This window comes from Biomphalaria glabrata, chromosome 1 (assembly GCF_947242115.1).
Source record: "Biomphalaria glabrata chromosome 1, xgBioGlab47.1, whole genome shotgun sequence".
Classification (NCBI taxonomy): domain Eukaryota; kingdom Metazoa; phylum Mollusca; class Gastropoda; family Planorbidae; genus Biomphalaria; species Biomphalaria glabrata.
This window is the reverse complement of record NC_074711.1, coordinates 21,228,890-21,245,332: the sequence shown is the minus strand read 5'-3', so window position 1 is coordinate 21,245,332 and position 16,443 is coordinate 21,228,890. Positions and strand designations below refer to the sequence as shown.

Sequence of the window (16,443 nt, the reverse complement as noted above, 5' to 3'; positions counted from 1 at the left end):
CGTTTTGCCAGACAAGCACGAACGCACACACTGACGGACAGCTGGATCAGAGTCTCCCTTTCTAGTGTATTTTCTATCTCTGTGTTACTCATAATTACAAGTAGAATTGGTTGCTTCAATAATACATAGGCCGGCTATATGAAAATCTCATGGGGGATATTGTAATTGAAGAAAAGGAAAACACATTTTGAAAATGTCAAATTTTCAATATTTTAATTAGTTGAATTTTTAAAAAATGAATTACAATTTAACCATTTTTTTTTCTTTTACCAATACCACAGATAACTCTGCGAAATGGCGGGGAGGGGAAAAAGTTGTTGTTTACGCTTAATTAACTCCCCTGTTGCCCGAAGAGTGACAAGAGGAGCAATCGCTGAAAAAGAATTATCTCACCCTGAGTGTAATTTTAAAGACTATGAGGACTTCTGACATCCCAATGGGAGACAGCTATTGAGTTAAAGCGATTGGGCAGGTACAAATTTGAACCACAAATTGAGCGCAATCGGGGGATAGCTATGGACGCTGTTCATTGCTAGTAATGAGATTAACCCTTGGCCGAGTAACACCCAAGAGGTGTGTGATCCGAAGAGAGAAATGCTGCCTGTATCCCCAGCAGTTGACAGTCCTCATCAATGCTAACTGTAGGCTTTGGGGAGTAGAGCTAGAATTGAAACTGCCACTGGCCTTCAGCTGTACCAAAGAAAAGAAAAATTGTTTTGGTTGAAATACACAATACACTATTTTTAATTCTTCTTTTTTTTTTCCTTATTGTGAATATTTTTTTTTTACATATATATTTTTTTTTTTTTAATTTCATTATTTTGTAAATTTCTGTCTTTGTAGGTCTACTCTTCATTTCCACCAACTTATTTATTTTACACACACACAATACATGTATATATAGAGATAGATTCCTTAGTGTTTTTTGTTTTTGTCACGTTACAACAAATCTTAGAAAATAGATCTATAAAAAAGTTGCTTTTTTTCTGTCCTAAATGGGGTCTGTCCATCAATACATACGGAAGTAAGTCTGTCAGTTTATGAGCTCAGAAATTAAAACTGCTAATGAAATTTAAATTCATCATAGTGTTTCATTAAGAAACTTTCCATCAAATTTGAAGAGGGAAAAAAAAAGGTTACCATTGCCACGTATGGTCCCATTCTTTCTTCTTCTTTTTCGTTTTAAGTCACTATTGTGTTGGGGTGGTTCAGATAATTAGTCAGATAATTAGTCCAATATCTTTGAAGTGTTGCGCAGTGGTTTCCAGATCAAGTCTTGTTTGGGCTTCTCGATAGAGAATGAAGCTTTTAAAGAATGTGGTCGGCAAATCTAACCAATCCTAATAATTTTCAGCTTCCGAGAAAAATGTTGTTTCATTCTATCTGCTTCTGAATCAAAAAATAAAAACCAAACAAAAAACAAACCTTATCTCTATCAGAATTTGGTCTTCGGAATGTGAATGCAAACAATATCGTTCTTAAAACTAAATATATCAACCTTTTTTGTTTTTGTATTTTTTTTTACAAAATACCATTTGTAAAACAGTCAATTATATATGTAGAACAGGTATAAATCTATATTACTCCTTATGGGAGTACAAACAATTGTATCTTTGAGGGGAAATAAATAAATACATTTTACCTACAATTTTTATCAGATATATATAAGTATACATAAGGTTTTACGAATTATATGTATATATTTGCACAAATAAACTCTACAAATAAAAAAAGCAAAAATGAAACACCTTTTACCCCCGCCCCCTCTCCGAGAACAAAATGTTGGTTAATCGAATGTAGTCATGTATCAAGGGGTGAACTGGGTATCAAAATCGGCCCGGGCATTTCTATACCATCCGGCCCATAATTTATATTTTATAAGATTGACATCCAGTTCTAAGTCTATCTGTCCTCAAAATCATTATGTTAAATTTGATAATGTATCAATAGCTGTACACATGCTAACAGTAACACTAAGTGCTTATAAAGAATAAAGGCTTTATGTTGCTTTTTAATCTCAAAGTGTATAGCCCCTAAAAGGATGAAGCTCTATGGATGTAGGGCATTGTAGGCTATTACATTATTTTGGGAAATGTGTTAGATTAAATTAGTAGGCCTTAGTAGAGTCTGTAAAAGACTTAAAAAAAAATATTTCGCTCAGAGGCCCCTTCCCCTGAAAAAGGAATACTATAAAACATTTAACAGTGGTATCCATGCGGCCCTTATCTTATAAAATACAGACGTGATTTAAAAAAAGAACATGCTTACTGTGGTCCTACCGGCCCACCGGGCATTTGCCCGAATGCCCATATAGCCAGTCCGCCCCAGCATATATCTACTACTATTTTAATGATTGAGCCTTTACATCTAAACCCTAGACTGATCTAAACATAGAGACGGTTCCTGAAAGATAATCAATTAAACTCTTGAAAGAATTGAGCCTACAGGCGGAAATATCCGAAGACGTATTGGTATTTATTGGTTCCAGATCATTTTTTTCTCGCTTTCTAGCCAAATTAAAATGTATTTCTTTTTATGCTTTAAAAAAATTATGAATGTCAAACTGAAATTTTTCGGTGTGGCCAACGGGGTAGTTATTCTTTTCTCGGCGATATACTTCAACTGTTAAATTTCTAGGAAAATCGTTAGAGCCGTTTTCAAGATCCGTGTCCACCCAGGTTTTTGAGCCCACCAGAAGGTTTTAGTTTCCTCGATGGTATAAGTTTTAATAACATGCAGTGGTTTAAATTATTTGATGGTAGTACAAACGAAATGTCTACGAAATGTTGACAGCCATCTTTTAGTTACACTGACGGACAGGAGATTAGCAGGCTCAATGGCGTAGTTAGGATGGAGGGAGAAGGGGGAAGAATTTGAAAATCCCCCCGGGCCCCCACTTGAGAAGGGCCCCAAATGAGTGTTTTTTTTTTTTTTGCATTAAAAATTAAATATTATGCAAAATGCAGGGGCCCCAAAAGAGTTCAAGCCCCCCCCCCCCGGGCTCCCAAACGATGGAAAATTCCTAGTTACGCCCCTGTTGTACGATGGGTGTGGTGAGTGATCGCAGGCTATCTTGCTTGGACTGAACATTGTGCACGGTGGAAGAATGGGTTAAGGTCATTGTTAGTTAGTTGTTCACAGTTTGTACTATTCCACACATAAAGGTTCCCTACGACTTTTTATTAACCCAAAGGTTAGGCTTAGTTTTTATTATTACAAAACTAAGTCAACTCACTCTGTCTGTCTGTCAATCTATGTGTCTGGTACAATTTTTGTACACGTTATTTCTCACACATCTAAACTCGGATCAAGTTGAAATATTGCACAATTATTTGTTGTACCTGTCAAAACAAGAATCTTTTTTTTAAATAACCAATTAATTAATTATGTATTTCTTTAGAGAATGGGAAAGAAATTGTATTTTCCAGATGTGGCAGTATGAGTTAAATAAGCCCCCTTTATATTTTGTTTAAAGAATAAGGTCTTCGCTTAAAAGTTTGAAACTAACAATAGATAGCTATGAAACCTTCTACCTTTATAAGCACTTCACTGGCACAGTGGTTAGTGTATTGGCCTGAGGAGGCTTGAGTCCTCGAGTTCGGATTCAAGTCGTTCAACTTATATAACATTTTAGAAGCTAGCTTGGTAACGCACCATTTGGAATTAACATAAAAGATCTTTAAACACTAAAGATGTAATTGATATTTAAATTTAAGAGCTTGTGATATAGACGTCGAGATATCTATTCACTTAAAATCACTAAATCTTTTATAAAAAAAAATTAGTCACCGCCCCCGAAAAAAAACCACAAATATTATTAATACAACAAAATAAATAACACTGGCCTTTATACAAAATTACAGTTCAGTGTTAAAAAGATTTAAATTCTAGACATTTCTTTGATAACTCCTGAACACATCAAACGTTGTGAAACAATATACATAAGAAAAAAATGTCATTCAAATAGGCTGCAAGTTTTAAAATGCGAAGAATTATTTCATGAAAGTGTGTTAACATTCTATGATGTTGTCCTCAAGAGTGAATTTGTCAAGACAGTGGCTCAGGTGCATGTACAGGACAATATAACAAAAAACAATTTTCTTTTATGGTTACTTTCAACTGTGGCAGCTAGATCTACTTGTGTCTACAAAGAAAAGTAGCTAAAATATTTTGATGTAAGAAAAAAACCAAGGAAATATGTTTTCTTTCTCTAAATAAAGATACTTCCCAAGTCTTCTAGTCCTTGTCATGTCTGTCATATATCATGCTTTTTTTTTTTTTAGATGCCAAGATTCTTTTTTATTTTCAAAACTCCAGTCAACGATCAACAGATTCTAGCTATTGGCGAGTTGACCTATCACAACCTTCTAGGGTGAAGATGCAGTGGGACACAGAGTGAACTATTTTATAGAAATCGTGTATCAAATATGACAAAGTACCACAGTGGAATAATTGGTTTCTTTTGTTACTGGTGTAGTGGTAGCTATCCATGACAGCTATTGACAACAGATGAACAAACTCCCGCAAGCCATTGTTTAACAGTGATATAGTGTCATTCTAGTTGACCCTCAGCGTCCCCGCCCCCTGCACTTAACAGCCTCATCTGTGATGACCACATACACAGCAATGGGGGTGTTTGTACACAGGTGAGAGACCCGACTCCGTGACGCCGACATAATGTGGATAACCCAACATAGTCATCTGCCACCTGCCAGGGCCTGGACTAACTGGACTGAACAATCACTATTATGACCATAGTGCTTTTAGGTAGTACTTCATTACAGCTTTCTCATATTGTGTTCCCAAGCTATCTTCTACAACCCATTTCTCTCTCTCTCTCTCTCCTCTTTCTCTCCCCCACCCCTTTTTTTTTCGTATCAGTCCATCGAGTGTCCTACCACCGTGAGCTCATTTCATGCCTCCAACTACGAGTCCGACTATAATTTTCTCCTCCCATGGCGAGCTAGAGGACGTTCGATAACGGACTATGAAAGTGGTGGACAGAACGAGGTCCCTGCTGCTATTTGTTTCAATTGAAAGACTATCAACATACAGGGACAAGAGATGTGTCGAGGTAGGGCAAGGTGGAGATCATACAAGCGAGGGCGGATCTGTGACATCATAAGGACACAGAGAGGGATACCATTGCTAGGTGAATTTTTTTTGCCAGTAAATTTAGAGTTATTGTTATTATTACTTTTGTATAACATTCTCCAAGTTTTATAGGATTCTCACTATGCCCTGGTGTAATTTCTTTTGCGCGCTTGTAGCGAGAGGGGACGCTTTACACAGCTCACCAAACAAGCTCAGTTAGAGTAGAATCTCCATTACAATATGCCTAAGTCTAGTCTACAAAAGACTACATTTAAACATGATATTGTACATTCAGTAAAATAGCCAAGATGTTTATGTCACTCTACCATACATTCCAAAACTGGAGTGCGAGAAACAATGTTTTATTTGCGTTTGACATTCTTTAAGTTTTAAATCTCATTCTACATAAACTTTTATACACCTGCAGATGGATGCATGCAAAACATTATTTTAAATAGTTTTATTGTCAGGTAATAATAAGATCAAGCTTGTTTAATTCTATAAACAATAATCAGCACGTTTACATATTGAGCTAACTGCAGTCATTTTTCAAATACTTATTTTTTTAAATCGCTAAGGTAATTAAAAATGGGTGCTGATTTTTTTTTTTTGTAGGAGTAGCTAATTTTAGAAAAGGTATATAAAAAAAAGACATTTAAAAAAAAGAAAAAAAAAAAGGGGGGGGGGGTGTTGGTCAGACAAAAAGTTTCAAGCTTCAGGTTTAGTCTACTTTTGTGAATTTATTATTGAAGTGGTGGTATTAGTGTGTGTTTAATCTTTTCTACTTGGATAATTTAAACGTTTAATTTAGCATAGAGGTATGCAGTTTATATACAATAGTTCCCAGCATTTAGAGTTCGGATGTGAGTTTGGTCTGTCTGGTGAGAACACGGCAATCTCGTGGAAACGTAACCAGAAGAATGTGACGATTTTTATAGCCTAGCAACCACATAGTGTGAACTCTATAGAGAAAAACTTCAATGACTGCATATAAAGAACATGAACTCTAACCTAACTGTTAAGCCCAGCTCAGAAATTAAAAATAATATTATACAGTACCTGAACCTCAAGTATGTAGGGAAATAAAGCTAAAAAGATTTCGACTGAGTAATTTGTCTAAATCACAATATGGAAACATAAACGTGATGGCGTTAGATTAAACATGAAATATAGTGGTAAACCTAAAATGTTTCTAGTCCCCTTTTTTTTTTATTGCGACTCTAACAGAACCCTATGTCGACTTGATACCATTGGATGGAGATTCATTGTTTTAAGTCTTACAGCAGCGGTTCTCAACCTTTTAAGCTCGGCGACCCTTTTTACAATCCCCCATTCTGCCGCGACCCCCCCCCCCACACACACACACAGCAATAGAAGAATAGACAATAACAATCCATATTTTCGATGATCTTAGGCGACCCCTGGCAAACCGTCAATCGACCCCCAATGGGGTCGCGATCCACAGGTTGAGAACCCCTGTCTTACAGTGAACACTTTGTTGCTAATGACAAAAAAGACTCTATTAATTTAACTCCTTCCTACCTACCATGTTTGTCTGACCTGTATCAAGACGAAACATAGACACGTTTCTTGACTGTATGCCAAATGTGTCTGTCCTCTGGGTCAGACTATCGCTCGTGATTTCCCAACTTCTACACTACGTTATTCAACTAGGTGGAGAGACGAATACAAAGATGAAGACATATACAATGATAGTTCTGTACTCAAAACTACAGGAAAACTGATATCAAGGATTCATGAGGCTGCAATGGAATACATAACATTAACATAGAATTGTTTTATTTTTTTAAATTTTGTTTTTAATTAATTATTTATATTGATGGCTTGAATTAATCGTAAGTAATTGTAATATTTGATAATAAAGTTGGTAAAAAAGAAGCAAAAAAAAAAATGGAGCGCAAAAAAGAGGCAAAAAAAAAAAAACCCACAAAAAAGGCAAAAGAGGGCATAAGCCCGAGATTCTTATGGTGGAACTGTCTGATGAAATAAGCAAAAAGCGTAGCTTTCCAAATAATAATTATAATAACAGACATTGTCATCTTTACATAAATTTCAAATCTCTATATATTTTAGAATAATGAGCAAGCAATCAACATTTATGATTCACTAATTTACAAATAGATGTAATGGGAAACATTCATGAGGAAGTATAGCTTTTCTTTTGATCTGGATACGTGCGCATGTCCCTCTGCTAGACAGTGAAACTCTGTATTTCTTACAAGTGTAGAGTGTTGAGTTTACGAGGAGCAGACTTCATTTCTAACTAAATATGGAATCATTTTGAAATCTTAGTTCACAATATCTCGCTAGAACACACAAACTAATGTTGGAATCACTGCGTTAGCCAACCTGGTCTCCAATGGACGGATATCAAATCTGCCCACAGACTTGTACACACATTCTCTTTAACATAACACCACGGGATTACTTCCCTTTCTGTGAAGGTTTCCAATTCGTCAGTTCCTGGAGTCTCTGAAGTCATCAAATTCTGTAACATTTTTTTCCCAGTTTTCTTAGAATTTGAGAGTCTATCAGTCTGATAGTAGTAATATGACTAGTAATAATTGCCACACATGGAATTTTGGTAACACAACAACAAGAAACAATGCATACACATGAATTTTAAAATATCCATCCCTATATATAAATCCTTTGGAAAATGAACTTATTTTGGGTATAAGTTTTATTTTGTATTTGAAATACCAAATTTATTTTGAATAGATTAAATTGACCTTTCTGAGAAAAATTGTATTTCTATGTGTAAATTCTAATCTGAAGTATGTTTGATGCAACATTTAATTCTGTATGTTGTATGATGTCTACATCACGGGAAATAAAGAAAATCCAATTAAATATGTGTAAAACAATGTTTGGAACTTTTGCTCTAGTCATTATAGGATTCTTTGTCGACTATCAACTGCTGCACATTTTATAATAATTTTTTTTTTATTGAAAGAGTGCGAGAAACGCTGAGTGGTAAAGCGCTTGGCTTCCAAATCGAGGGGTCTCGGGTTCCCCACTTGATGAGGATAAGGATTTGGAATTTCGGGATCTTTAGGACGCCCCTGAGTCCATCAAACTCAAACGGAAACCTGACATTAGATGGGTAAAGTAAAGGCGGTTGGTCGTTGTGCTGGCCACATGACACTCGTTAACCGTCAGCCATAAAGAAAGATAACCCTACATCATCTGCCCTATATATCGCAAGGTCTGAAAGGGATACTTTACTTATTTATTGAGGCAAACAATACATAACCTGGAATTACATACAACCTTGTTTGAAAAAAAGGCCTACATTTAATATAGTTTAATATAGTATGAGTCTTCCAATTTAGATGAGTTATGCCAGTGATGCCCAAAATACGGCCCGCGGGCCAGATCCGGCCCTCGACGTGGTTCCATCTGGCCCGCCGAAACGTCAGCACAAAGTGGAAAAAATCCCTCTATAAAAAAAAGTTGAAAAATGTGTCTTTACCTATTTTAGGGCTCTGATATTTTCTCTGATGGATTGATACCATGACCTTTAACGTTTGTGCGTTTATGAACAGGGACTCTGAATGTAGAATCTACAAGGATAAGTGGGCGGATCTTTATTTTTTGTGTGGAACATGATAATAAGCCACACCTTTGTTTAAAGAGAAAGTGTGGCTGTTTAAAAAAAATAACAACATATATTTCGGCATTATAAAATACATATGGCGACATCCTTGGTTTGAACCACGAATAAAAGATTGATTAACTACAACTAGCGATTGTAGGATCAATGGGAATATGTACCAAAAAGAGACAAGAAAATGAGTCGGTTTTAAAGTACCTACACTGTTTTTATTAGAGAAATGAAGCTATTTTCTGACGCTTAAAATATATAATCGTCAAATATCACATGAATGTATTACTAATTAAAATGACCCGCAGGTCGAATTAGGTTGGGCACCAATGAGTTATGCATTTGTAGGTCAATCGTTCTTTTTGACCTCCTTCAAAACTGATTTAACGAAAATACTAATATAATTATCTAGATTGAAAAAAAAATAGCTTAAAGCATTACAATAGCGCTGGACAATTTGTGAACATAATTGTAGGCGTTGACAAATTGTCCAATGTCGGAAACGTAGTGGTCAGCAGGTGGCGGGCGCATACAAATATGATACCTCACTACCAGCATGGTGGCGGCTGATTCGTCTTTCGCGCCTTGACGGAAGTCACGTGGTCCGACATTGCGTTTCCTGGACACAGATTGCAGCGTGTACCTCATTAGTGAACAGTGTCGAGTCGAACTCCATCTGAGACCACAGACTATCATTCTTCATTTTTTGTAGATTTTTTTTTTCCTCCTTGATTTAAATCTCCTAGTTGAAAACTTGTATGCACCCTTCCCACCCCAGTCCCATTAGAGATTGAACTATTGTCATCACTAGACTCTCATGTCTGTTTCCTCTCATAGCTTGTACTTTAAAGTCTGTATTTGAACGAACTAAAATACAGACAACAAAATGGTATGAAGACAAGAAGAAAGACTATTTTATTATATGTAAGCTCTACAACGTAAAACCTATTTCTACTCTAACCCAAATTCCACTTTCTGACAATACTTTGGTAAAATGTTCATACTGCGTCTTCATAGAAAAAAAAAGGATATATAGTGATCTTTTCTTCAATTTTATCATACAATCTTTTGTTTGGCCAGACTTTGTTCAAATATTCTGGTATACAAACCTTTGAAATATTTAAATCTCTTGTGAAATGGTCTTACTACTCGAGTTAGTGTTGTATTTTTTTTCAATGGTCAGAAGTCAGGAGGTTCTCATAACGTTCAATCAACAATTCGATGTTGTGTAGTTTTACAAAGCTTATATTACCTCGTCTGTCTGTCTGTCTGTCTGTCCGTCTGAATTCTTTTACGCCTTTTTTTTGTCTGCCACTTTCGATTCCCGGATCAAGCTCAAACATTGGACAATTATTTATTGTCGATGACAACACATGAATCAAGACAATCAACACACTAGTTAATTACTTAGTGGTCATTAATTAATTTTGTTTTATATGGGAAAAGGGAAATAAATCTTGCAGTGTTGAGAGAAATTGCCGTAATTGGGTAGTTCTTTACCTTATAAAGCTTTGTTGTTTGTTTGTTGTTTTTTTTAAATATTTTTGAACTATATTTGACGTGTTTCTTATTTCATTGAACTCTGTGTAAGTGACACGAAGTCTGTTGTTAGAAGGAAGAAATATATTTGTGCTTGGTAGATATTACTTTAATTATAAATACACATCCTTCATCAAAGTCAGGCTTATCTCTTGTGTGCACAACAACAACACCCGAGTTCAATCAAGGTAGCAGAATGTTGATTTAGTCTTCTTTTCACTTTTCCTTCACTCCTCTGCCAATAAAACAAATATATAATCAAATTGTTGTGATTAGTTTTGTATTAACAAAGATAACAACATATTATCTTTTTCTTTCATCAGAGAAATGTTGAAATATTTTAAATATTTTTCTGGTCTTAGAGAGAGAGAGTGAGAGAAAGAATGAGAGAGAGAGAGAGAGAGAGAGAGAGAGAGAATGAGAGAGAGAGATAGAGACAAGTAAAAGGAGGAATAAAGAAATTTACAGTCAAGAACAAATCACACAAAGCGAATGACAAATGTCTCTATATCTACAAGTTCAATATCTAATCATTTCACAAACAAATTTACTGATCACAAGATTTAGATCTACATAGACCAGTGTTGCTCAACCTAATTCGACCTGCGGGCCATTTTAACTTTAGACATGCGTGTTGCGGGCCACATCAACAAAAAGGTACAAAAAGCGAAATCAAAATTCTCCTGAAACTAGTTGAAACAATTGGATCTAGTACTTACATTAGTTAATGAGATATTAAAAGTCTATCTTATTTAATGCGTCTAAAAATGGCTTAATGTCTCTACTTAAAATGTGAGCAACATTTACCATCAACTTTTTTTCTTGTCTCTTTTTGGTAAATATTGCCATCGATCCTCCAATCTCTTGGGCGTCGTAGTTGAACCAATCTTTTATAGGCCTACGTGGCACTCACCAAGAAGACCTTCATATTTTTGTTTAATAATGCCGCTGTATATGTTGTTGTTTTTGAAACAGTCAGACTTGATTTACAAAACAAATATGTTGGCTTATTATCATGTTCCACAAAAAAAGATCCATTCACTTTTCCAGGTAGATTCTACATTCAGAGCTCCATTTCATAAACTCTTAAACGCGCAATCATTAAAGGTCATGGTACCAATCCATCAAAGAAAATGTGAGGGCCCTAAAGAAGAAAAAGATACATTTTCAACTTTTTGTGCCGACGTTTCAGCGGGCCGGATGGAACCACGTCACGGGCCGGTTCTGGCCCGCGGGCCGTACTTTGGGCATCGCTGACATAGACTATTTCTGACACCAATGTATTTTCTCACACTGGTCTAATTAATGATCAGTCTTAACATGTAGATCCAGATTTTGATAGCATACACTAAAAAGTTCCAATGACTCACTTGGCCTTCTTCCACTCAATATTTGTTTAGACCAAGAAAGAAGAAACCCCAAAACACATACACACAAACAATAAGAGAAGTGAATAAAAAAGAATGGAATCCTAAATGTCGCAATTATCGCCTTTCTGTCTAGACTGCCCATGTTTTCACTCCGTAATGCAGCGTTGCATCAAGTCGGTAAACAGTTTCCTCCCCTTCCCTAAGGCCTGCCCTCACATTCCAGCGTCCCCAAATGTATGAGTCTCCATCTCGAGGTTTGTTTTAAAGACCACGAAATCGCTCTTCTGCCTGATTCGTGGAAAACACGAATTGGCGCTGGTGCCATGGGACAGGCAGACAACTGTATGTAGATCTAGTCGTCTGGTAACTTTTAGAAAATGTAGACAATACCAATAAAACTAAATGTTGATTTAACTCATGACTTTGAGATCGAGTAAATGTTCCTTTAGCTTCATCGTGCACATAGTTTCAATCATTTTTATTTGGACATGTGGTTTAAACTAATATTTTTAATAAAACATTTTATTTACACTACTTAATTACATTATAGAAAAAAAAAAGGAAAAAAGTCACTTTTCAGCCCATTCGATCTATGGAAGCAGGTGATGTAAGGCTCATCTGTTTCTAGGGCCGAAGAATGTATGGTACCTGAACTTAAATTATATTTGTAATACTAATTGAATTTCTTTTTAACTTTCGATGTACAATATTCAGTACTATATGAACACAATAATGTGTAAAATATTTTTTAGTTAGTAATAAACGAATGACATAATCACACTTATATATATTTTGTATACATATATTTTTTAGTATAGTTTATTATAATATACGCAAGTTCTAGTGTCAATGTTATATCCTGATTTAAAAAAAAAATACATATGAAAATCCCGATGTTCAAAATTCGCAGAAAGTGAAAGTTAGGGCCCGGTGCCACTCAACCTCCACACCCCCCCATACATTGTGGACATAGGTTTTTGAAATAGACGACATCCATTCAAGAAGTTGAACACTTTTATTGTATTTTTTTGTTTGTTTTATATAAAATATGAATCCCTTTACAAAGTTTCCAGTTTTCTGTAATATGCAGCAAACTTTGTTTGTTTAGTTCAATCTCCAAAGATATTATCTTTATAGGAAGTTCAATACAATCTATCAAGTTCGTATAACTGGCGAAACTTTCAGAACAAACGTTATATCCAAAATATCATTTTCCTATCTGGTAAAAAGAAATTAAGAGTTACATTTCAAATATTAGGTTTATAAAATAACATCATTAAATGTGTTGTCGAAGTTATTGCGTTCCACCATTGCCTGTCCTAATAAATTGATAGAAATTTCTAGAATAAAAGATATTGATACAAAAACTGAGTCATTGTATTTCGAAGTTATGAAGTTGACAAACGTCCCTGAAAGGCTAGAAGTAGGAGCTCTCCCCTCTCACTGTGGTCACCCTGCACCCAGCTGCCCCAATGAGGCTTCTCAAATAACCAAACTGAGCAAAGGACTGTATCGGTCATTAAGACCTGCTCACACAACGAGAATTTACATCCTGAACTAACTCTGAAAGAATATTACTGAGTAGGAATGAGGGGAGATACGATTGGTTAGAATGAGATCCAAGTGCCCTGACTATGGGCCCCTGGGCCCTGAATCATCCAGTGTCTAATGAGAGGCTCCAGCTCAAAGATTAGAGTTCGAGCCTCGTGGGACATTGGAGATGAACAGTCCAGATATTCTTTTAATTGCGTTACTTTTAATGACAGCCTTTTTTTCTTTTTTTGACCTGTCTCTTACTCTGAGGACGTTTAGTTCATTGTCAATGGATTGAACATTTTTCATCTGTATTTGTATAATCTTGCTATAGCCATTTCAGCAACACTTGAGTCTATTATAATATACTAGAATTTCATAAATATATATGTGCGCTAATTTATGTTAGTTGTTTAGTACTAAAGAGATATTCCACACAATATCTAGTTCTTATAGTTGGTAATAGTATACAATGAAGTATACATCGAATGTTTAAACACACACACACACACATATTATATGAAGAAAGCTTTATTCGGTTGTATTATAGGTTTCTTTCCTAATCCTGGGTAATACATACATTGATAAGTTAGAAGTGTGTTTGTATCGTTCTTGAAGTAACCAGTGAGGCTAATAGAACGTGTTGACATAACAGAAGAAGAACTTCATTTGATTCGAGAGAATGGCGTCTTATGAAATCAAATGGCACGCGATCTTCGGTGTTTGTTGCTGTTGTTGTTGTTTTGTTTTTTGTTTTTTTTTTGTTGTTCTTTTTTTTTTGTTTTACCAATATCTACAGAAGACATTGTGAAGCGTGTCAAATATTACAAGATGTGCTCGCATGCTCGAACAGACAAACCAGTGAAAGAAAGAAGCTAAAATACAATTAACCCATTTCTAATTATGTTCAAACAAAATAGTAAACTAAAGACTCATAATTTATTTTTTCCTAAATTTGTAACATCACTATTTATTATATATAGCTCCTATATGATCTTCTTCTTCTTCTTCTAGCTTTTAGCTGCTGAGCTGTGAGCTCTTTTGCTGACTGTGCCAAGGAAAAATGATGTGCTGTTTTCTTCAGTTGTTCAGCACTGCCGTACAGGCATTATACATAGCCCCTATATGATAAATATCACAAAACACGCAAAATAAGAAGTAATTCTTTTTCTTGTATTGTCAATTTCCTTTTCCTATGAATGAAAAATAGAAAAGAAAATGGTCATTGTGAGGATTGGACATTAAATCCACACTGCACCACGGTCTAACCATTGAGATAAGTAACCTCACAATAAATGGTCAACCATAAATACATAGACCTAAATGTATAAATAACATCTTTAGGAATAGAAAATAAAAATGATCGCTAAAGAATTGTTAGTAAAATGTTGTACATGTTTCGGATGTTCCTTCAGAGTTGAAGATAATTTACTTCCTAGTCCAAACCTCCCACAGGACGACGGGGGATGGCAGCGATCATCCAGGTACCCCGTTCTTTCTCCCCCTTTCCGACTGGCCCAGACAAGTGATAGGATCATAGCGTATTGAGAACACCAAAAGCATGAAATCGCGCTAAACAAAAACAATAGGTAAAGAAATATTTCTAATCGCTCAGATTAATTATTGTTAGTCTAGATGTATTAAAAATTGAATTACATGACTGATCCAAACTAATTGATACAACTAAGATCAATATAAGCTTTTTTTTTAAAGTATTTTTTTTCATTTTGCTTGTTTTCAACTATTTCGAAAATGTAAAAAGTAAGAATTGAAATAACGAAACTATTTGGCATGTGCTGGTCTTTTCTTTTAGACGTAACGAGAAAATAATTCTTGCGTGTGCTGAAATTAATTTTTTTGTAGATTGTACATCTGTCACCATGAATGTATTAATGATAAAAAAAGGGGAGGGGGGATGCATGAGGTTAATACTTTACCCTTACCCACTTTGTACTGTCACGAATCGACAGCGCAGTTAGCTGTGAACTTGTTCCAATAAGTCAATTCAATAGGAAATCTAGAATTATTCACGTGTTAATTAATAATAAACCAATTAGATATCGAGGTCAAGCCGAAATTCGCTGATGTCAGTTTCTAGAGAAAGTCTGGAAAAATCTCGAGAGAAACACTTCAAGGTCTAGAACAAACGATTGTAAAAATATAAATAGAAAATGTATTTAGCCAAGATCATCGGGAGTTTGGAAGTAGCAGCTTAAAAGTAAAGCTGCAACTAGAAATGTGAGTTGAGTTGAAACTTAATTCATTTTATTCTTGTGCTTTGTGGCTTCAGTGTAACTGTGAGAATGTTTAGTGAATACTCATTCAATAATGCGAATTTATAAAGGAATACTGAAGATAATATTTGTGTATATAGTCAAGGAATATTACTCACGTGATAGAAATAAATATTGAAGCCTCTTCAGTGCTTTGATAATTCTGAATTCCCGGCGTGAGTTCGTGTTTTGTGTAATTAGAAAAATATATAAAAAGTAAAATAAGAATTGTACAAATGACACAATCCCATAGTAAAAACACACCATCAGTCCATCACATTGGCCCATTGTTACATCTACAACGGGCTATACACATTCGTCAAATACAGATTGCTTTTCAATCATACTCTGTGAGTAAATCTTGAAGACAAAAAAAAAACAAGGTTACAAAAGACAGTTTGTGTGGAAACACAAACTCAAAATCGGCCCGCGAAGAGGTCCACCCAGGCAGGCTTCCATATTTTCAGAAAGAACATCAGAATGAAATTATATCAAAGACAAATGAGAGATAGAATAGAGAAAGAATGTTAACAGATCTTGTGTAGTTCCTTAACAGTCCCGCAGATCAAAGGATAGGTGAAAGTGAATGTAAAGTTAGATGTGAACCTGGCCTAACTAGTTCCCCTTTCAGACCTTGTGGTAGGGCAGATGATGTAAAGTTCATCTGTTTTTGTGGCCTACGGTTAGCGAGGGTGTCATGTAGCCAGCACAACGACCAACCGCCTATACTTTTCCCCAACTAATGTCAGGTACCCATTAGAGTTGAGTGGACTCAGAGACGCCCAAAGATTCCAAAGTTGAAAATCCCAGTCTTCACCAGGATTCGAACCCGGGACCCCGGTTCGGAAGCCAAGCGCTTTACCGCTCAGCCACCTCGCCTCCCCTGGCTTAAGTGATGTCTTATAATTGATCTAATTGTTTTGAAAAGGATCAATCTCTTATTCGAATCCTCAAAAAAAAAAAAAAAAAAAAAAATTCTCTTTAAAAAACTGCTTGCATAACTGAT

General features: G+C 35.5%; 1 long non-coding RNA gene across 4 annotated transcripts in view; it reads right to left on the bottom strand.

Moving 5' to 3' along the window:
• Positions 1-270: 270 nt before the first annotated feature.
• The window catches only part of LOC129926058 (uncharacterized), a 42,748-nt gene continuing 26,575 nt past the window's right edge, over positions 271-16,443 (bottom strand). The window contains exons 3-6 of one of the 4 annotated variants that reach the window (XR_008777741.1): positions 10,223-10,496; positions 6,641-6,857; positions 1,141-1,389; positions 271-690 (exon numbers count right to left, since the gene is read on the bottom strand). This is a non-coding gene — a long non-coding RNA (uncharacterized LOC129926058). The remainder of the gene's footprint in view (positions 691-1,140; positions 1,390-6,640; positions 6,858-10,222; positions 10,497-16,443) is intronic. The other 3 variants (XR_008777746.1, XR_008777753.1, XR_008777751.1) reach the window with 3 other exon arrangements.